The 23,890-nt window shown below is 44.6% G+C and overlaps 1 long non-coding RNA gene across 1 annotated transcript in view; it reads right to left on the reverse strand.

Moving 5' to 3' along the window:
• LOC147021841 (uncharacterized) overlaps window positions 1–22,018 on the reverse strand; it is an 81,575-nt gene extending 59,557 nt beyond the window's left edge. Inside the window, exons 1-2 of the long non-coding RNA XR_015060962.1 lie at window positions 21,503–22,018; window positions 16,938–17,045 (exon numbers count right to left, since the gene is read on the reverse strand). This is a non-coding gene — a long non-coding RNA (uncharacterized LOC147021841). The remainder of the gene's footprint in view (window positions 1–16,937; window positions 17,046–21,502) is intronic.
• Between the last annotated feature and the right edge of the window lie 1,872 nt (window positions 22,019–23,890).

Raw genomic sequence — 23,890 nt, forward strand, 5'->3', positions numbered from 1 at the left:
TTTTTCCATGCGTAACCTCACCTTAAAAGAGTGTCTCTTATGTGAACCGAGACTGACTTCATAAAAAAACGATAACTCTCTGTTTGACTGCTGATTCAAGTAGATCGCATGCCAGGGCCATGGCGTCGACTCCCACATCGGCCACTTCCACTGGGCACTCCCAAGACATTGACTTGTTTTGCTGCCAAGGGTGCTGCAGTCTCAAGTCTGCTGGCAAAGGTTCATTTGTACCCAAGCCTGGGTCGACCAAGAGCAATAAGCACACCCAAAATTGTGGGAACTGCTTGCATATTTATCAAGCTCACCAATGCCCTGCCTTTGGGAAATGCTGCAGGAACTGTAATAAGCAGAACAATTTTGCAGAGGTCTGCTGACAATCCAAGTGTGTTCACACATTGGCGACGAGCACAGCAACGGCCGAACTGCCGTCTCTTCGTGTCTTGTACATTGATGGCATGTCTACACTGCTGATAGGAGACTTGCAGGTCATGAAGCCAGATGTCTCTTGGTTTGCGAACATCAACATCAACGGCCATAGGGTAAAGGTGAAGGTTGACTGGAGCACAGGTATCATTACTCCCTCACAGAATATTCAATTCCATGGAAAAGCCAGTCAAGACTATTACCTCAATTATCCTTTTGAAAAGCTACAGTGGGGGCACCATCCCTCATCATGGAGTGGCCAAGCTACAATGCACTCCTGTGTCGTCAACGGGGCCCTTCGACTTCTATGTGGTGGACATCAAAGTGCCTCCTATTCTCAGTCTTCACGCATAGACATGCCTGGGTCTTATCCAAAAGGACCCCAACAGTCACTTGCTGCCTGTCGAGGCTGTGACGTCAGTGGCTTCACCACAGCCTGACCATACACTGGACAAAGTCAAGGCTGATTATGCAGATTTGTTCACTGGCCTGGGGAAGTTCGACACACCATACCACATTGAACTGAATTCATCCATTTAGCGTCATCGAGCCACCTTGTGATGTGCCTCTCAGCCTGCATGAGCGCTTGAAGGACGAACTGCCTGACATGGAGGCAGAGGGTATCATTTCCAAGGTGGATGGACCAACGGACTGCGTGCATAATCTTTTCATCGTCGAGAAGAAAGATAAATCATTGCGTTGATGTCTCGATCCCAGGAATCTCAACAAGGCTATTAAGCATGAGCACCACCCCATCCCTACAACAGATGAAGTCATGGGTCAGCTCGCTGGAAAGAAGGTCTTCAGTTATGTGATCAAAAGGACTCTTTCAATTAGAACAAGAGAGTGCTCAAAAGTGCACTTTTAATTCTCTTCTGGGGCGTCGTTGTTTTAACCATCTACCGTGTGACATCAGCCAGTGAAGAGGGGAATGAGAGCACATTTGGAGACATTGTTGGGGTCTTCTGCATCGCAGATGACATGATTATTGCTGCAACCACCCCGACTGAGCATGACACCATCACACACAAGGTACTGGACTGTGCACGACAGAAAAACATCAAATACAACCCAAACAAGATCCAGTGGAAGGTTGCAGAGGTAAAATACATAGGTCATGTCCTCACCTGTGCTGGGATTTGCCCGGATGAAGACAAGGTGCAAGCCGTGTTGGAAATGCCAACTCCTCAGTCACGTCTGGAGCTGCAGCGAGTTCTGGGTGTAGTTAATTACCTCGGTCGGTTCAAACCCAACAAGTCGGCCATCACAACACCACTGCGTCAGATGCTAAAGAAAGATGCCGCCTGGGAATGGCATGGAGAGCATGATGCAGCATACCAGCTGTTAAAATCCTCAATGGCAAAGCGCCCAGTGTTGAAATTCTTTGACCCATCAAAGCTAGCAGTCCTTCAAAATGATGTATCTTCAGCTGGGTTAGGCTGTGCCTGCTGCAGGATGGGCATCCTGTAGCATATGCCTATCGGTCTCGAACATCTGCAAAACAGAACTATGCCCAGATAGAAAAGGTGCTTCTTGGAATCATAATCAGGGCAGAGCGTTTTCATCAGTACATCTACGAGTTTGACACGACCGTACACACTGACCACAAGCCACTAATGGCTATTGTCAAGAAGCCACTGCACCTGCTCTCAACCAGACTTCAGCTCATGATGCTTCGGCTTCTCCGATACACTGTGTCAGTGCAGTATGTCCCAGGAAAGTATCTATACATCGCAGATACACTCGCCAGAGCGCCATCTAGCATGCCACTATATGATCAGACGCTGGAAGACGATATCCACCTTCGCGTACATCAATTGGTCACTCGCAGAATGAAAGTACTGCAACGTGAGACATCGCTAGATCCAGCACTTCAACAGCTCAGCACAACCATCACAAAAGGCTGGCCTGCACATCGAGCCAGAGTGTCTCTGATGGTGAAATCATTCTGACCTGTTCGGGAGAACATCCATCAGTCTGAAGGTTTGTTGTTCTGTAGTGAGTGGATCATCATTCCAGCCGCAATGCAACAGGACATGCTGGCTCTAATTCACGAAGGGCATCTCAGAGCAGGAAAGTGCAAGGCGCCGGCTAGACCCATTTTGTACTGGCCAGGTATGTCAAGAGACATCGAATCATGTGCTGCTGAGTGTGTGGTCTGTGTCACATTTTGGCCTGCCAATCTGAAAGAGCCACTCATCCCACACAGTGTCCCTGATCGCCCATGGCAGAAGCTGGGTGCTGATATATTTCACTTTGGTGGAAAAGACTATGTCATCCTGGTGGACTACTTCTCAAAATTTCCTGAGGTGTCACAGATAAATGGGCTCATGGGTATCGCGGTCATCTCAACAATGAAAGTGAACCTTTCCCGCCATGGCATACCAGAAGAGGTATTCGCTGACAATGTTCCCTTTGGTAGCGCAGAAATTAAGGACTTTGGACACGAATGGGGCATAATGTTCACAACCTCTTCCCCAACATATCCGCAATCCAATGGTCAAGCTGAGCGTGCGATTCAGACAATGAAACAGGCTTTGTGAAATGCACATGAAGATGGTACTGATGTTCAACTCACAATGCTTGCCTACCGCTACTCTTCTATTAGCAGAGTGACACTCTCTCCAGCTCAACTCTTAATGAACAGGAGGATAAGAGATAAATTACCTGTTTACAGTGAAAGCCTCCAGCCAGGTGTCATATCAGATACTTGTCAGCAGCTCCAGGACCGTCAGAGGCAGGACACCAAATTATATGATAGAGGGGTGAAACCTCTTATGGAGATTCAAGGAGGTGATGCTGCCCACGTCAAGACTAGACAGGGCTGGGTACCTGTAGTCATATCTATCAAACTTTCCGCACCAAGATCATACCTAGTTACCATGGCCAACGATAGATCATATCGCCGCAACAGGTGACACTTGCTGAAATCTCCATCTGAGCCAGTGGCCATTCTTCCACTTCTGGACGTTGGAGAATTAAACATTCCTCTAGAGGAAGTTCAGAGCACCATGGACATGGTGCCAACACCACCTTCAAGTGCTGAGAACTCCCAATTTCCTCAACCTCCAAGCTGCAGATCACAGCGCTAGGGCCTTGCCTCAAGGCCTGAAGGACTGGGAATTTTTTTTTAATTTTTTTATTTTTTGTATACCTTGGTCGAGGCTTGTATGAGAGCAAACACACAACTCACAGCAAGGAGGCATGAGACAAGAGGGGCGGGAGTGGAAGGGACAAAACAGTGGGGAACAGACACATTAGGTGAACTGTGGAAGGGAGAGGGATAGGGGTGGGACGGGGAACATGGCGAAGAGAAGATGGACATTTCAGGGACTTTCAGGAAGGAAAGCAGGAGAAATGAAGGAAGTGGGCTTGGGTGGATTATCGGGGGTAGAAAAGATCGAGGATTTGGATGGGGGAAGATAAGAGGTGGTGGTGAACAGCTGTTTTGAAAGCCTGGAGGGAAGAATGGGAAAGAATAGAGTGAGGAAGTTTCTTCCAAAGGCGGGAAAAAGAGGAATGAAAGAGTGAAGATGAGCAGTGATTCGTGATTTTGGTAGTTTTACCAGAAGGGGGTTGTTGGCGGACCTTGAGCGCCCTGTGGAAATGTGGTGGGGACAAATCGCAGAGAGAGCAGGGGGGGCAAGGCTGGAGAGGAGTCGGTAGAAGACAGAAAGACCACCGACCAACCTGCGGTGATTGAGTGAGAGGCCCAAAGACACAGCTTCATTGCGGGAGATGCCGATGATCTTAAATGCCCTGGTTTCGACAGCGTTAAGCCGAGAAAGGTGGGAGGCAGGAGCACCAGCCCAGAGGGGAGAGCAGTACTCCATCAGGCTACGGACAAAAGCTTTGTAAGTGGTCAGGAGCTCAAGAGGGCCGAGGAAGGACTTAGCACGACGGAGGATTCCCAGTCGGCGACTGGCTTTTGAGGCGAGGTTGGAAATGTGACTTTCCCAGGAAAGGTCATGGCAGATAGTGAGACCTAGAAGCTTGAAAGAAAAGACTTCTTCCAGAGGATTGTTGAGAAAGTGGATGGGGGGGTTTTGTAAATGGTCCTTTCGAAGAGACATAGTGAGAGTGTGAGATTTGTCTGGATTGAAAGACATGTTCTACATGTTGGACCAGTTTGTGATTTTATCCAGATCTGCAGTGAGCGAAGAAGCTGCTGCTTGCCGGTCTGAGGGATGACAGATGGTACGGCAGAGGGTGGAGTCGTCGGCAAAGAGAAATAGAGGATTTTCCAGAGAGTCCGAGAGATCATTGATGAAAACCAGAAAAAGAACAGGGCCCAGAACGCTACCTTGGGGAACTCCAGCCTGCACAGGAAGAGGGGATGAAAGAACTCCATTTACGGCCACACGTTGACTGCGACAGGAGAGGAAGTCTGCGAGCCATGAGTGGAGATGGCCTTGAATACCATGGGAAGAGAGTTTGGTGAGTAGGGCAGGGTGCCAGACTGTGTCAAAAGCACGTGATATGTCCAGGGATACGGCTCGGATTTCCTGTCTGGCATTGAGGACCTCCATCCATTGATGGGAGAGCAGAAGCAGCATATCCAGGGTAGAGTGACCTGGTCTGAAACCAAATTGATGATTGGAAATCAAGCCATTGGAGAAGAGGAAGGATTTCATATCTGAAGCGATGATGGATTCCATCACCTTGCTGATGATTGGGAGAAGGCTGATTGGTCTGTAGTTACAGGGATCTGTTTTTGCACCTTTTTTATGCAGGGCAGTGATGTTAGCAGATTTCCAAGCAGATGGCAGATGACCTTGGGCAAATGAGAGGGTGAATAGAACAGAGAGAGGGTGAGCAAGAGCAGAAGAGCAGGCTTTGAGGACACGTGGGCTGATGCCGTCTGGACCGGTTGCAGAATCTGACTCGAGGTTTGAAAGCAAGCTCTCCACCTTGTCAGGAGAAAAGGATACAGAGTCCAGGGACAGTTGGGTGCGACTGGGTAAAGTGGGTAGAGATAGTGATGGGTTTAGGACACAAGATTTAGCTGCAAACACCGAGTTTAGACATTCAGCTTTATCACGTGTGGAATCAGCAGTGCGGCCATTTGAGGTAAGGGAGGGGATGGAGGGGGAACATACACCAGAAACAGATTTGATTAAACGCCACCAGGATTTTGAGGAGGGAGAGAGGTTTGAGAGTTCAGACTTGAGATGAGAAAGATGTTGTTTTCTGGCTCTCCTGAGGGTAGATACACACTTGTTCCGAGCTTTGTGGAAAGAACTGAGATTGCCCTCAGTTGGGTTTGCTTTCCATGAGGCAAAGGCAAGTTGTTTCAGGACAACTGCCTCGCCACAAGCTTCAGTAAACCAAGGGCGGGAGGAAGCGTAAGACAACTGAACACGAGAGGGGATAAATCTGTGCATGAGGGAGAGCAAGTTTCTTTGAAAGAATTCCCAGGATGAGTTGATGTTTGAGAAAGTAGTGATAGGAGACCAGTCTGTAAGTTTGATGGCTGCTCGGAGACCCTGCCAGTCGGCTTGAGTGAAATGCCAGACTCGACGGTGGTGAGGTGGTTCTCTGATAACAGCCAGAGAGATGTCCACTTTGACAAGGACGTGGTCAGAAGAACCAATTGGAGCGAAGGAAGAGCAGCAGATATTGTCAGGGAAATTTGTCAAAACCAGATCCAGAAGAGATGGAGTACCATTGGTTGAGATCCGGGTCGGGAAGTTGACCGATTGAGTCAGTCCCAATGAGTCGCAGAAAGCTTTTGCTGAGGTGCCATGGCAGGTGAGAGAGGTACCCACACCTAGCCAACTGGCGTGATGACAATTGAAGTCACCACATAAGAGGAAGAGAGAGTTTGGATGAGAAGATAGAAGATGGTCCATGTTTTCGGATAGTGAGGTGTAGATGGAGTCATCACTGTTCGGTGGACGGTACAGTACACATATAAACATGAGGTGGGAGTGGAGGGGAAGCCGAAGCCAGAGGTATTCCTGGGGGTGTGGGGGAGGAATTTGGAATCACGAGGCACAGTTTCCAAATCTCTGTCATCAGAGGAATGAGTATTATTCGCTGAATGACTACATTGATACAAATGTAGCGTTTCGATGGTAAATGACTAAAAACGGGAAGAAAATGACTTCTGGTGAACTCCAGTGATGTATTTAAAAGACGCATCGTACACAACGCCCAAGGCGACGTTTAATCAGATTCATTGACCTCAAGTTAAGTTAGTTATTTCAAAACAATATCCGCCCTCCCCATGGAGTTCTTGTGATGTGCGATATCACCCCACCCTCAGGAAAGTAAAGTATATTTTGGGGAATATAAAATGGTGAGGCACAGTTTCAAAATCTCCATCATCAGCACGATTGAGTAACTGATATTATATTGACCTGATCTAACATATTATAATGTCATGCATGGTGTGATCCTTTCAATGACCTGATCTCACATGATATAATGTCATGCATGGTGTGATCCTTTCAATGACCTGATCTAATATATTATAATGTGATACATGGTATGATCCTTTCAATGACCTGATCTAACATATTATAATATCATACATGGTATGATCCTTTCAATGACCTGATCTAACATATTATAATATCATACATGGTATGATCCTTTCAATGACCTGATCTAACATATTATAATGTCATGCATGGTGTGATCCTTTCAATGACCTGATCTAATATATTATAATGTCATACATGGTATGATCCTTTCAATGACCTGATCTAACATATTATAATATCATACATGGTATGATCCTTTCAATGACCTGATCTAACATATTATAATGTCATGCATGGTGTGATCCTTTCAATGACCTGATCTAACATATTATAATGTCATGCATGGTGTGATCCCTTCAATGACCTGATCTAACATATTATGTCATGGATGGTCTGATCCTTTCAATAACCTGGTCTAACATGTTATAATATCATACATGGTGTGATCCATTCAATGACCTGATCTAACATATTGTTGCGGCCGTGGAAATTGGCTCGACACCATGAAGGTCCTCAGGTCAGTTATACCGATAAGTATATGTGTAGTAAGATTTCCCCACCGTTGTTTAAAGGGAATTTCCATGTTCACAGGGCTGTGATCCTTTGAGTTAATCGTTTTTCTTTTCTCTATCATTATTTTGGACCAAGCATCCCCCAACAATCAGATCGCCACCACCAACACCATCCCCAAACCACCACAGCAAACCCCACCACCTTCGCCTTTCTCCCTCCACTACCATCAACAAACACCACCCGCAAACAAGAAGTCGCCTTCGTCCCAGAGTCAACACCGAAGTCGCACTGTCCAAAACCCGTTCGGTGATTTTTACCACCTCCAGACATGATTTGAACAGAGAAATATAACATGTTATCGAACGTCGTGCCATTGGTTGTGAATGGGATCCTTTTGAAGGAGGTCGGATCAGGATTCATACACGCCCACTTTTCATCCGTCCAATGGCTGAGCATCAGGTGGTGTAGCCACGCCTCCAAACCCGATGTGATCCTCAAATTTGCATATGAAATCCTTCACGGACGGACTCGATGCATTACACGCATCGGTTCGGCAGGACAGAAGCCCCGGCGAAACCCGCATACACACATCTGCTGGTTGGGAGAAACGAAGCCGCGTGGCGGGCGGACTCGATGCATTACACGCATCGGTTCGGCGGGACAAAAGCCCCGGCGAAACACTCACACACACATCGCCTCAGCCGGATCAAAACTGCGCGGCCGGGGCTAAACACCACCATCAGCTCGAAGGGGTAAAGCTGAAGCTGACAAGGCGAGGCTTTGGTGATTCCTACCACGTCGGCTTTGCCGGGGTCATGGGTCACGCTGACAAGGCAAGGCCCTGGTGATTTCAACCAGGTACGATTTCCAGAGGTCGAAGGTCATAGGTCGGGGGTTGGATTTTTCCACTCCCCCGGCCTATATAAGGGCGAGCACAATGACGGGGGACGGTCGATGGAGAGGAAGCATCTTCGGAACGAAGCTCAGGTCAAAGTTGATGGGCGAGTTGCTGAGTGGAGCAGGGACGCGGAGAAGGGCTCAGGGGCAAGCCAGAGGGCTGAGTGGGGACCACCGCCGGAAAAGGGGCGTTGTGGAGGCCACAGCCAGGAGGAGTTTTGCCGGAGCCAGTGCGGTCCAGAGCGCCAACTCGCTAAAGGGAGCGGCAGCAGTTCCCCTCTCCCAAACCGAGCTTTGCGCTGAGAGACGCCGGTAACCCCGTCCGTTCCCCTCCCCAACTGTGGTGCCGACTGTGAAACACGTGCCTGCGCGGAGAACGCCGGAGAGAGCTCACCGGCCACGCCAGGGGCATAAAGTCAGGCGCGGCTACGCTGACATTGCGGCTTGCCCGCCATCGTGCCACGAGGGTACGGGTAAGACCCTTTCAGTCTCGTGGACCTGGCCGCTCATCCAGGTTCCACGCATATTTGGTCCACAGACCTGTCTGCCACCCTTGTCTTTGAGGGTGGCTTTTCTTTGCTTTTGTGTAAGTGCATGTGGTGGCACCGTCTTGTAAAGAAAACCTGTTTAAATAAATGTGTGAATAAATATTCAGTTGTAACTCTTCAATTGCTTTCACTGGTTACTGTTCTTACGTGCATGATTTACTGTATGGCTGTAAATACGTGCCTTGTCTGAGTGTGAAATAAATGTGCTTGTTGAACTGTTCCCCGTTTCGTTGTGTCCTTTCCCTTGTTTGAAAGTTCCATCTTGCATCACGGAAGGAATTGGTAGAAGGGTTTAAGCACCCAGTAAATAGAATCACATCCGTCGGGGTCGGCGATAACACCGCTCGGTTATCACTGAAGCACGGAACGGACCGCTTAAACGGTTCGTGTTCTCGGTCGGCCAGCGGCGAGGTACGATCGCCCGGTTAACTACTCGCGCAGGTAGTTAGGTAGGTCGAGTTTGGCGAACAACCCTATCCTGTGCGGGTGGCCAATTGGCACGATTGTGGTGAGGTCGAGAGACCCACCCGTGACGAGCTCCCGGCGTTGTTCCGGGAGGGTCACGACTGAATTGTCCGTTCCGGTGGGCGACGCGGTCGCGAAATCGAGTATGTGGCCAATCGCATGCCGGGCGGGCCGAAATTCGTAACAATATTATAATGTCATGCATGTTGTGATCCTTTCAATGACCTGATCTAACATATTATAATGTCATGCATGGTGTGATCCTTTCAAATTCCTGATCTAACCTATTATAATATCATGCACGGTGTGATCTTTTCAATGACCTGATCTAACGTATTATAATGTCATGCATGGTGTGATCCTTTCAATGACCTGATATAACATATTATTATGTTTTTCATGGTCTGATCCTTTCAACGACCTGATCTAACATATTATAATGTCATGCATGGTGTGATCCTTTCAATGACCTGATCTAACATGTTATAATATCATGCATGGTGTGATCCTTTCAATGACCTGATCTAACATATTATGTCATGCATGGTGTGATCCTTTCAATGACCTGATCTAACATATTATAATGTTATGCATGGTCTGATCCTTTCAATGATCTGATCTAACATATTATAATGTTATACATGGTCTGATCCTTTCAATGACCTGATCGAACATATTATAATGTCATGCATGGTGTGATCCTTTCAATGACCTGATCTAACATGTTATAATATCATGCATGGTGTGATCCTTTCAATGACCTCATCTAACATATTATAATGTCATGCATGGTGTGATCCTTTCAATGACCTGATCTAACATGCTATAATGTCATGCATGGTGTGATCCTTTCAATGACCTGATCTAACATGTTATAATGTTATGCATGGTGTCATCCTTCCAATGACCTGATCTAACATATTTTAATGTCATGCATGGTGTGATCCTTTCAATGACCTGATCTAACATGTTATAATGTTATGCATGGTGTCATCCTTCCAATGACCTGATCTAACATGTTATAATGTCATGTATGGTGTGATCCTTTCAGTGACCTGATCTAACATGTTATAATGTCATGCATGGTGTGATCCTTGCAATGACCTGATGTAACATATGATAATGTCATGCGTGGTCTGATCTAACATCTTATGAAATATTCAAACGAGTGCTCTACAAGCTGATTGGTAATGAACACACCCCTTCTTAACACGTCGATCTTCTTGGTTGACAATACTTTAATATTTTTTACATTTAGATAAAGACCAGCCTTCTCACTTTCCTTCTTCACTCTCTGTAGCAGTTTCATCAAATCCTCTTTACTTTCTGCCAAGAGAGTGGCATCATCAGCATACCACAGGTTGTTGATACATGTTTTGTTTTTTTTTGTATTCATTATCGAGGCTTCTATAAGAGCTAACACACAGAACTTATCACAAAGGGAGCAGGAGACAAGTGGGGAGGAGAGGGAAGCACAACAAAGTTGAGAGCAGAGATATTAGGAGATCTGTGGGAGGGAGAGGGATTGGTGGGGTATATGGGGTAAACAAGATGGACACTACGGGGACTTTCAGGGAGGAGGAATGCAGGGATTTTGAATGATGAGTTTGGGTTGAATTAACAGGGGTAGAAAAGATCATGGTTTTCGATGGGGGAAGAAAAGAGATGGTGGTGAACAGCTGTTTTGAAGACCTGGAGAGAAGAGTGAGATTGAAGAGAGTGTGGGAGTTTGTTCCAGAGGCTGAAAAAACAGAGGAATGAAAGAATGAAGGTGAGCAGTAATTCTTGATTTTGGTAGTTTCGCCAGAAGGGGATTGCTGGCGGACCTTGAGCACCCTGCGGAAAAATGGTGGGTGATGGGGGGGGAAAAATCACAGAGGAAGCAGGGGGGCAAGGCCAGAGAGGAGATAGTATAGGACAGAAAAACCACCGACCTGCTTGCAGTGAGAGAGTGAGAGACCCAAAGACTCCACTTAATCGCGGGAGATACCATTGATCCTAAAAGCCTTGGTTTCCACAGCATGAAGTCGAGCTAGGTGTCAGGCGGGAGCAGTAGCCCATAGGGGAGATCAGTACTCTATCAGGCTGCTGATGAAAGCTTTGTTTGTGGTCAGGAGCTCAGGTGTGCCAAGGAAGGACTTTGCACGACAGATGATGCCCAGTCGGCGACTGGCTTTGGTAGCCAGCTTGGAAATGCGGCTTTCCCATGAAAGATCATGGCAGATAGTGAGACTCAGAAGCTTGAATGAAAGGACTTCTTCAAGAGGATTGTTGAGAAAGTAGATGGGGAGGGGGGGGGGGCAGAAGGTCTTTTCGGAGAGACAGTGAGAGTGTGAGATTTGTCAGGATTGAAAGATATATTTCACGTGTTGGACCTACTTGTGATTGTATACAGATCTTCAGAGATTGAAGAGGCTGCTGCTTGCCGATCTGAGGAATGACAGATGGTAAGGCAGAGAGTGGAGTCATCAACAAAGAGATATGGGCTGAACACTGACTTGAGGAACTCCAGCCTGGACAGGAAGAGAGGATGAGAGAATTCCATTCGGGGCCAAACATTGACTGAGACAGGAGAGGAATTCTGGGAGGCATGAGTGGAGATTGTCTTGGACACCATAGGAAGAGAGTTTGGTGAGCAGGGCAGTGTGCCAGACCATATCAAAAGCTCGTGATATTTTCAGGGATATGGCTCTGATCTCATGTCTGGCATTGAGGACCTACATCCATTGTTGGGAAAGCAGAAGCAGCATGTCCAGGGTAGAGTGACCTTGTCTCAATCCAAATTGATGATCGGAAATGAAGCCATTGGAGAAGAGGAAGGATTTAATGTCAGAAGTGATGATGGATTCCATAACCTGGCTGATGATTGGGAGAAGGCTGATTGGTCTGTAGTTGCAGGGATCTGTTTTTGCACAAACATTTCCTGATTTCCAAGCAGATGGCAGATGACCGTGGACAAATGAGAAGGTGAATAGAACAGAGATAGGGTGAGCAAGAGCAGCAGAGCAGGATTTTAGGACAAGCAAACTGATGCCGTCTGGACTGGTTGCAGAATCATGAGGTGAGATAGCAAACTCTCCACCTTGTCAGGAGAAAAGGACACAGAGTTCAGGAACAGCTGGGTGCGACTGGGTAAGGTGGGTACAAAAAGCGATGGGTTTGGAACATTAAGAAGCAAACACAGAGTTCAGTCATTCATCCTTTTTCACATGTGATGTCAACTGTGTAGCCATTCGAGGTAAGGGAGGGGGTGGAGAGGGAACATACACCAGAAACAGACTTAACCAGATGCCACCAGGATGTGGAGGAGGGAGACATGTTTGAGTTCAGACTTGAGATTAGAAAGATGTTTTCTGGCTCTCTTGAAGGTAGACACACAAACTTTTTCCGAGCTTTGTGGAAGGAACTGAGATTGCCTTCAGTTGGTTTTGCCTTCCATGAGGCAAAGGCAACTGCCTCGCCACAAGCTTCAGTGTACCATGGGTGGGAGGAAGGATATGACAACTGAAGACGAGATGGGATAAATGTGTGCCTGAGAGAGAGAGAGCAAGTTTCTATGAAAGAATTCCCAGGATGAGTTGATGTTGGAGAAAGCAAAAATGGGAGACCAGTCAAGAAGTTTGACGGCTGCTTGAAGACCATGCCAGTCGGCCTGAATGAAATGCCAGACTTGACGGTGCTGAGGTGGTTCTCTAATAACAGCCAGAGAGATGTCTACTTTGACAAGCATATGGTCAATTTAACTGGTTGGAGCAGAGGAAAAACAACAGATATTTGCAGGGAAATTGGTTAAAATCAGATCCAGAAGAGATGGAGTACCATTGCCTGAGATCTGGGTCAGAAAGTTGACAGATTGTTTCAGTCCCAAAGAATCACAGAAGTGCCATGGCAGGTGAGAGAGGTACCCACACCCAGCCAACTGGCATGATGACGATTGAAATCACCACATATGAGGAAGAGAGTAAGTCGGGATGAGAGGATAGAAATTGGTCAATGTTTTCATTGAGCGCGATGTAAATGGAGTCATCACTGTTTGGTGGATGGTACAGCACACATATATAAACATGAGGTTGGAGCGGAGGGGAAGCCGTAGCCAGAGGTGTTCCTGGGGTGTGGGGGAGTGAGGGCAGTGCATGGAGAGTGAGGAATAGAGTTTTTGATGAAGATATCTTCCTCCAATCCTGACTCCATCCTCTCTGTCATCCAAGTTATATTTCTCGTCAAAATTATTCTGACTGCAAATTAGTCAGTCAATTCTGTCCAATGATAATGGCATCCTTCCTATACTGCATGGATCGGTTGTTTGTCATGCTACTCCGACAGTTTTGGGCTGATTACATCTACACTTGCTACATAGGATCAGCATGACCCCAAATAATGTATCGGGGTGTTTTTATCTTTGCCGGTGGTCTTGGAGAGGGGGACGCAAATTCTATATGTAAATGTGTATCATGTAGCACCGCCTCCAGGTGGGGGAGGGTATTACATGTCTTCACCATTTACAGTGCAGTAATCCTGTCCCCACGTTTTCCAATGCTGTGAGGTGTTTTGAATTATAAGCAATCGGTATGTTTTTGCTTCATGCACATAACCTGGGTTATTTTCTTTTTTTGCCTACACAGAGCTGTCAGTTGCCTAAACACCACCCAAATAAAGGTATGCATCAGAAGAACACGTTACATGCTTGGAACAACATTGCCTGCAGGGAAGGTGATCTGCTAGTAATGATGATAATATTAACAGAGAGGCAAGCAGGATGGCCTCGAGCTGAGCACACTCTCCTCGAAGCTGTCTAGCCTGGGTTGGAATCCCGACCCAGCTGTCATTCTGAAATCCCGGTGTTTCACAGGCAGGGTGATGCATCAATGTGTGCCATTTTGTCGGATGGATGTTAAGCTGGCGTCCCATCTACCGCCATCAGTTGGTGGACTTTAAATATCCCACAATGTCCTTCACAAAGAGTCGGTGAGTTATCGGTGGCACCCTGAACAAATTACAAATACCTGCCTTAACCTTAGTCATACGTCAGCCCTGGCCAGTTGGTTCGTGAAAGACTTGAGCCAAACTTCCCCCAGACAACCTCAAAATCACGTGAGAATAATTTCGGCTGTTAAACAATAAGGATATCAACAAACCACCATCTACATGGTGCGCACGTACAGTACACATGATCCCATGGTTGCTGCCGCAGGGAGCGAGTGTGAGTAAGAATAAAAAATATAGGTCTGGAGCTCTATGTACACTACCGGTCAAAAGTTTTAGAATACCCCCATTTTTCCAGTTTTTACTGAAATTTAAGCAGTTTAATGTTTCAATGTACTCTGCAATTAAAGCATAGAACAAATAAACAATTGCAGATAAAAAAAATAAATCATGGAATTGTTTTGTTTAACAAAATTTAATCTAAATTTTCCACTGATCAAAGTAACCACCTTTTGCAGATATAACAGCCGAACATACTCGTGGCATTTTTTCCACAATGGAAATCAAATATTGTTCGGAAAGTTCTTCCCAACACTGTGGCAGAAGTTCCCACAAATGTGTTGCACTTGTAGGTTGCTTTGCTTTCACCCTTCTATCCAGTTCATCCCAAACCAGCTCGATGGGGTTTAAGTCTGGAGACTGTGCTGGCAATTCCATGATTTGAAGCCTACCGTCTTGTTCTTTTATTCTAAGGAAGCTCTGACATCGCCTGGAGGTATGTTATGGGTCGTTATCTTGCTATAGAATGAACCTCTGACCAACCAGGCGTAGACCAGAGGGTATTGCATGGTGCTGCAAAATGCTGTGGTGGCCCTTTTCGTTCATTGTGACAGTCACTCTGTGCAAGTCGCCGACTCTGGGTCCAGCAAAAGAGCCCCAGATCATCACGTTTCCTCCTCCATGTTTGACAGTTGGTGTCACACATTGAGGAACCATCCTTTCGCCTACTCGACGGTGTACAAAAACCTTCCATGATGAACCGAAGATTTCAAATTTTGATTCATCAGTCTATAAGACCTTCTTCCAGTTTTCAGTAGTCCACTGGCGGTGCTTCATGGCCCAGGCAAGCCTCTTTTTCTTATTTTACCATCTTTGCAATGGCTTTCTTACTGCCTCTCGACCTGTCAAACCTGCAGCTTGAAGTCTTCTCTTCGCAGTTGAAACTGAGACTTCCTTACTTCGACCAGTGTTAAGCTGTGCTTGAAGCTGCTGTCCTGTGAGCCACCTATCACGCAAGCTGTTGACTCTCAGAAGCTTGTCTTTTGATTGTGTTGTGGCTTTGGGTCTGCCAGACCTCTTCCTGTCAGAGTTTCCTCCAGTTTCCAAGTGTCTTTTGATGGTGTAGGAAACTGTACTCACTGACACCTTGGCATCTTTGCAATTTCTCTCAAGGAAGGACCTACACTTTTAAGGGTTATAATGGTGTGTCTGTCTTCCTTTGTTAATTGTCTTTTTCTCACCATTATGATGGCAATATACTACTTCCTACGACAATATAGTATAGCAATATACTATATTGTCCAAATAATGCTTCAGTGGGCATAGCAACACAGTCTGTTCCAACACTGCTTTTATACAGACAAAGGGTTTGTAACTGATCAACAAAAGTGGGACACCTGTAGGAATTGTTTACATAAACTTTCAAGGCTTAATTTACTTCCATTGCTGCAGAACAGCTGCAGTTGCTAACCCATTACTTGTTCCCTGAAAAGGGCCTTTTTTGACAACTGAAATTTACATTATTTTTCAGTTTTTGGTAACCTAAACTTTTTTTTAACCTCTGGCAGTTTACTGCTTAGCTTTGTACCATTTCAGGTTATTCACTGGACTTAAACTGATTAAATTTCAGTAAAAACTGGAAAAATGGGGGTGTTCTAAAACTTTCCATCGGTAGTGTATATAATAATTCAATGTTTAATATCATTTGAGTTTTCCATATTGAAATGCATTGGCGAATAAAAATTACCTGTGCGTTGTTGGTACCCTGCTCGCGAAGCGAAAAGCGGGGTGAAACAATTGGTTCACTTTGTCTGTCTGTCTGCAGACGTCAGTCTATGATCGAGGAACTACTTAATTTCAATCATATCTTATATTTTGAACACTAGAACACAAATCGGAACATGAATGTGCAATTTAGCAGATCTTTGGCTCAGAATTTGACAAATTGTACGAAATCTCGGCCCAAGCACGCATGTGCAGAGAGGAGTAAGGGAATTTTTAAGCGGTGTAGCCACTTCAATATTTGTTTAGACAGTCTGGGTAATCAAACTAAATTTAATAATCATTCCAATTAGGAGAGTTACTGTTTTCAGCGACCTCAAAAAGGACAAACAACAGGCACGAATAACTAATGTAACGTGTTCAACTAGAACGGCACTCGGTAGAGCGCATACCTCCGCCAGGCTGAACAGTTAACGTTTTGTATCCACTGATAGACCAGGTCTGGATCTAGACCTTAACCAAAATCGAATCGACTTGCTCCCATCACCAAACTCATCCACAAAGTTTTCTTATCACCCATCCACAACCTTTTGAAATACATGGCTATATATCGTTTTTGGCTTTATCACAAAATGGTGAAGAATCACATTGAGAGATTAAAATATAAAAATTCTCATACCCACATCCAGATCAGGATCTTCACCAAAATCGAATCAGTTATTCCTGTCAAACACCAAACATGTCCACAGAGTTTCATCCGAATCTGTCCACAACTTTTTGAGATATCCTGTTCACAGACAGAAAAATTAACATAGACAAACAGGTGAAAACATACCCTCCATCCACCTTCGGTGACAGAGGTAATAAAGTGGTGTTAAAGATGGTTGTGGTAAACTTCAGATAAAAAAAGTTTTTTTTTTTTTTCTACAGTATTTAAAACTTTTATACAATATAAACTGAATATATAATCTACCAGGTTGAACAGTTTACATTTTCTTCACCCTCGCAGATCATATATTCAAAAGCACTTGACAACGTGAGAACAATTGTTGCTGTTAAACAATAAGGATATTAACAAGAAGAATATTAATAAGGATATTAAACAAAAACGGAGGTATCGCCGTGTTGGCACCCCCAAAAACCTCCAGTTTAACAGTACTTGGACAAAACATTTTACGCTGTATCGACCAATCAAATTTTCTGTTTGTGCTCTCAGCATTGGGGAATATCGAGATTCAGACAAAATAGTGGCTCAAAGGAAATATAGATCATGCTCGAAAACTCAAAGCAAGAGTTTAAAAGATGCTTCCCATGTCCTTTTTCTCAAAACTGCATGGGGTAAGGTGTTCTATGAACCTTCTCGTTGTTGTTAATGCCAGATCTGTGTACGTAGTTTATGAATGTGATGCACGTGATCCAGATGTTAATGGAGAAAGTGGCTGAAGTTGTCCCACATAATGTAATCAGCATTGTCTATATTGAAGGAGATCAGTGCACAACTTACAAACAGTCACCCCAATCCCACTCACTCACCACCACCACCAAAAGTGGCAAGCCCAGTGAGTGGCCCCTAAAGAACACGAGCCGAGGTACGCGGTGTTGCCCGGGATAAATTTCACATTATTTCCCCAGTTTAAATAAAATTAAGTTTAAGACAAAAGGCTGAATTTGATTTTTTTTTTTTTTCTGAGGAGATTGTCCTTCTTGCAATGTTTCTGTTGCTCAGGATGTTGCATGTCCTTCACGGTCAGCTTCAAGGCATGATTGTCTTTCTTGTGAGCTTTCCTGCTTCTGGGGGTTTTTTTTTCTTTTCTAGCTGCTGATGTAGATCTGTCTAAACTTGTCCGTTTCTTTGGTGGCAATGTAAAGTTGTTGGGATTTTCGTAAACTGCAAAAAAAAAAAAACATTGCCACATTAACTTCCTGTAACAACCATGATGCACATGATGGGACCTGATGTGGCAGAAAATGACAGGACCGATTTTCAGGAAAAATATACCAAAATGTGGAATTGCGTCAAATCAAACACTTGTTCATGTTGCAGGTACAGTAAAATGCAGTGTTGTTGCAGATACCATGCTCTTACACGCTCCTTTCTTGGTAGATCGAGGTCAAGTGGTTTGCTCTTGCATAAAGGACAGACAGACAAACAGACAAGCCGACTGACTGTGTTCCCATTCTTCATCCCATAAGAGGTTCCCATGCCAAATTTGGTAGCTATAGGTCAAACGGTTTTCACTTGCATAAAGGACAGACAAACAGACAGGCCAAAATATTGTTATGGTTGTGGGGTAGATGGAGGAATTTCATAGCAAAGTTAGGATTGTATGGAGTTGCTTGGTCCGTGTAGGAGACATCTCGATGTCAATTAAGTCGGGAAACTGAGCTTAAGTGTTACAAGGGGGGTGGTGCTGTGTTAATTAGATTGGGATTAAGGCCAACTTCCCCCAATATATAATTTCCCCCTGTGATCTCCTACGTTTTTTATATCTAAAAGCCAGCCATGAAAGAAGTGCGTTTTTATACTAACAACAACCATAACAACAAGCAAGCCAAACGTGCCGAGCAGGCAGAAGCCCCGCCTTCCCGATGTTTGTGCCATCAAGCCACACCCGGAGGTGGAAGAAGGGTGAAGTTCAAAGAGGAGACAGTAGCAATGAGAGGACAGAGTTGTGAGCGGAGCGTGGCTGGACGAAATGGCTGCGCAATTCTTGTGTCGTGCTGTAAATTTGCCCACGTGCTGAGCCAGACACTGGCCTTGACTCTTGGCTGGTCATGAGAGACCGACTTCAAAGCCTCGTGTATGTCACCGAAGGGAACGGCGCTATACCGCAGAGAGTGGCGTCGGCAAGCGCAATCGACGAGGAAGCCGCACGGTGGTCGGTGAGCCCTGGTGTTGAATACCACCTCACGAATTACTTCACGTACGTTTCCCACCCGGAGAGCGGCTTGGCGTCATTTTTGGGTGCATCTTCTCGCACAGGACGAAGCGCCTCAATCCTAAAGTTCAATAAAAGACCATCTCTGGACCAAGCTGAGTGCCAGAATAAAGAGAGGATTTTCTTTTGTTTCTTTTTCCCCTTCTCTGTATTAAAGTCTGTGTGTAGAAGCCCCTCGACTTTCGGCTTTAATTTACTTCATGTATTATTATTACATTTTGAATTATATCCTTGTAAATATTTGTCTGTTGTCATTAAATTCCCATGTTTATTTTAAGTTGCTGGTGTCCATGTATCTGTTGCGGGTTCGAGTATAAACCCCTTGTGCTGTGCTTCCGTCGCTATGCCCGTGCCGCCCTGCCACTCCCACACGTGCCACAATCTCTGAGGATCACGTGTGCACCTCCGAGTAAGGAAAACACGCTCGGCGATCCAGGCCTGGTCGGTGTTAACCGCCCGTCCACCACAATTGGGTCAGGGGATTAACCTAACCACCAGACCCACGATAATATATATTAGATAATGCATACAGCATTATATTTGATGGAGTGAATGGAATGCTTCATTATTCTTCCACATATGTTGTGCTATCATCATACATGTCTTTTCAGTCCACTGTCACCAAAAAAGCTTCCCTCATGAACATCAAACCCAAACTATGGTTAACTTGTTCCTCACTATTATAATGCTGGAATAGAGGTTTAATGTAAATTAGTAACATCGTCCATGTTTGCTACCTCAACATGTGAACAAAAAATAAAAGCCTCCGCTATGAATACAAAATAATAATAATAATAATAATAATAATAATAATAATAATAATAATAATAATAATAATAATAATAATAAAAGATTCGAAAAGTTTATTCCATTTTTTTTTTCTGTTTTGTGAGCCAAACTGAAATTGCTTTCTCATCTTCTTCTTCTTTACCATCCACAATTATTCCCACGTTCTTATGGGGTTGGCCGTGGGAAGTTTTGGCCTTTTCAGTTTGTCTTTCACGAACCGCTGACCAGGCCTGACGTTCGATAAAGGTCAGGGCAGGAATTTGGAATTTCTTTATGGTGCCAGTGATAGCTCGTCTACTCTTCACAAAGGACACCGTGGGGGAATTTAACGTTCACCAACTAATGGCAGCAGACGGGACACCAAGTTTAACATCCATCCAAGGGACGGAACACACATTGATGAATCACCCTGCCTGTGAAACACCGGAATGACAGATTATAGCTGGATCGGGATTCAAACCCATGCAACACAGCTTATAGGCGAGTGTGCATACTTCCAGGCCATTTTGTCGGCCTGAAATTGCTTCATCATAAAAATTGGAGTTCAGTGATTTGTCTTGGTATTAGACGAATTTCAAACTTTGCCTTGGGATAGAAAACAAGAACAAGGCCCACCATTCTGAGAATGCTGTGGAACCTTGAACTTGCACTTACAAATAGCCAGTGCTATCAAGGCATGATAAATGTTCATGATGAGCTTATTTCTAAATAAAATAAAAGAAACAAACAAAAGAACCCAGCACTTTATGCAATATAAATAATGGGGTCCATGTATAAATAGAAAAATTCTTCACTAAATTCTATCCTTTTTCAACTAATCTGGTTGATTAAAGTGACAGCGATTTGGTTGTGAATAATCACATGATAAAATGTGGTGTCATCCTAATCTTGGTAAATGTGGTATTTCAAACCGATGATACATCGGAAACCTACAAGTCGACGATGAGCACACTGGCATACCACAGGCTTGTACTCCAAGCCAAAATCAAGGCAGTCATTCAGCGTAATTCAAACATCTGGTTAAAGACAACACATCTGGCCTGACATTTCCAAGAAGGTTCAACTTAACAAATCATTTTTGTAAACAAACCCAAATATAAATGGATGAGCATGCATATATATATATATATATATATATATATATATATATATATATATATATATATATATATATATATATATATATATATATATATATATATATATATATATATACATATATGCATATATATATATATATATATATATATATATATATATATATATATATATATATATATATATATATATATATATATATATACATATATGCATATATATATATATATATATATATATATATATATATACATATATATATATATATATATATATATATATATATATGCATATATGTATATATATATATATATATATATATATATATATCTCTCTCTCTCTCTCTCTCTCTCTCTCTCTCTCTCTCTCTCTCTCTCTCTCTCTCTCTCTCTCTCTCTCTCTCCCATTCTATACTCACACTTATTTCCAGCCAAGGACAACTCCTCCTCACTGTAACTTATAGACATGCAGCGACTCCAGTAAACAGTCAGCGGACAAAGAACGTCTCATATTCATCGTGAATCAAACAAACGGCACCTTGGCATTGACAAAGGAAACTATTGTTGCAGATCGCGATGCCAATTGTCATTCAGATATAGTTAGGAGAGGAAAAACTTGACCGAGACCGGGCGAGCAGAGCCGCGCGGTAGTTATGAGTGTTCAGCTACCATGCATCGTTTCTCATGCACTGAGGTCATTGCAGGGTTGTGTTTGAATGACTTCAGCTTTCAACCCACAAACTAAGTGGCAAATGTTTAGCCAATGAAGGACACAGCAGATTATGTTTGGATGTGTTGCAATGCATCAGAAGAATGCACATTTTAATACTACTTTTATAAGTACAGTTGTATTAATGTGTGTGTGTGTCTGTATGTTTGTTGGTCTTATATGTGCACTCCTGAACCGCTGGTCAGGAGTTGAAAACTAGTAGTGATACTCGGGGGGGTGGGGGGGGATGAACAGGGTGTACTTTGGTGAAAAAAAGTCCTTCCCCCTGGAGGTTGATCCAGGGGGGAGGACCCCAATTCTAGGGGAATTATCCCACCTGTAATTCTGGGAGAATTAACTCCTAAAGGATCAATTCCTCGGCAGTCTTTTTTTAAATTTACAGGATCTTACATCAATCAATACATTAAAGTAGCTGGACTTCTCCGTCCGTCGTGGTGTTTTCGCTGGAACGTCATTACGGTGTTATGTCTAGCACTAAGCTAGGCCTCTACAGACGTGCACATTGGCCCAGTGTCAAGCACTCAACCCGTCCCATTGCTTCACCAACAGCAGTTGAACAACATAACCACACAGTGCATCTGACACTATGTGGCGTGCCTAGATGACAGGCTGAATGCCAGACGCGAGACGTCGGGATGACGGATTTAGTAAGAAGGCGGTGTAGTAAGACGGCGTTACATCTGGGATGTCCTCAAAACCAATCTACCCTTTACCCACCCGAGTTTAACTCAATAATTATTTTTGATTTGTCACTGCACAATATGTCACTGAAGGTTAACACTCCTATCATGCTGATGCAAAATCTCAATCCTCACAATGGCCACTGTAATTGAACACATTACATCTTAACCAAGATCACTGGTCAGCTTCTTGAGGTGGGGATACTAGGTTGTGAGCATGCCGGCTGTATTCTCCTTATTCCTAAAATTCCTCATGCTCCATCTGACATGGATCTTCCTTTTCAACTCTGCCAGTGACAGCTTCCGGTTAGGCCAGCCTTTGCGATGAAAATCAACAAAAGCCAGGGTCAGAGGCTGTGGATGTGTGGATTCCTGCTTCCCACCAGTGTTTTTACACATGGACAGCTGTTGGTTGTGACGAGTCTAGTAGGAGACCCACTCGATCTGTGCATCTTTGCCAACTGGAATGAATTCTGGAAAAGGAGCGGGACTGTACATGGTGCTGGCTGGCTCACCCATAACGTTGTTTATCGTGAGACCACATAAACTCAAGGGAGGATCCAAAAAGAAATTTGGGGATTTAATATTTTCCAAGAAAATGTTGCGTTTTTAATATCTAAAACAGACCAATTTGGCTCAGTAAATAAAGCCTTTTATTCTAAAATATTGTTGCGGGCCAGGGGTCGGGTGAGAAGACCACCGGGGGGGGGGGGCGAAGCTATCTCGGGATCCCACCAGACTCCCCGGAATTGCAGGCCGTCGCACACAGATAATTCCGTGACGTGGCGGGTCGCTAAGCGACCGTGAACGACCATAATTCAGCCATGTGACTTAGGGTCCTCCGTCTTGTTAATCTGGTTACCGAAAAATAAGGCAAGGTTTTGGAGGCAAGGTTTGAAATGTGGCTTTCCCAGGAAAGGTCATGGCAGATAGTGAGACCCAGAAGCTTGAAAGAAAGGACTTCTTCCAGAGGATTGTTGAGAAAGTGGATTGGGGGGGGGGGGTTCTAAACGGTCCTTTCGGAGAGACATAGTGACAGTGTGAGATTTGTCCGGATTGAAAGACATGTTCCAAGTGTTGGACCAGTTTGTGATTTTATCCAGATCTGCAGTGAGCAAAGAAGCTGCTGCTTGTCGGTCTGAGGGATGACCGATGGAACGGCAGAGGGTGGAGTCATCAGCAAAGAGATATATAGGATTTTCCAGAGAGTCAGAGAGATCATTGATGAAAACCAGAAAAAGAACAGGGCCCAGAACACTACCCTGAGGAACTCCAGCCTGGACAGGAAGAGGGGATGAAAGAACTCCATTTAGGGCCACACGTTGACTGTGACAGGAGAGGAAGTCTGCGAGCCATGAGTGGAGATGGCCTTGGATACCATAGGAAGAGAGTTTGGT

The sequence above is a fragment of the Eptatretus burgeri genome, chromosome 8, assembly GCF_056783735.1.
Source record: "Eptatretus burgeri isolate ZD-2024b chromosome 8, Ebu_testis_v1, whole genome shotgun sequence".
Taxonomy (NCBI): domain Eukaryota; kingdom Metazoa; phylum Chordata; class Myxini; order Myxiniformes; family Myxinidae; genus Eptatretus; species Eptatretus burgeri.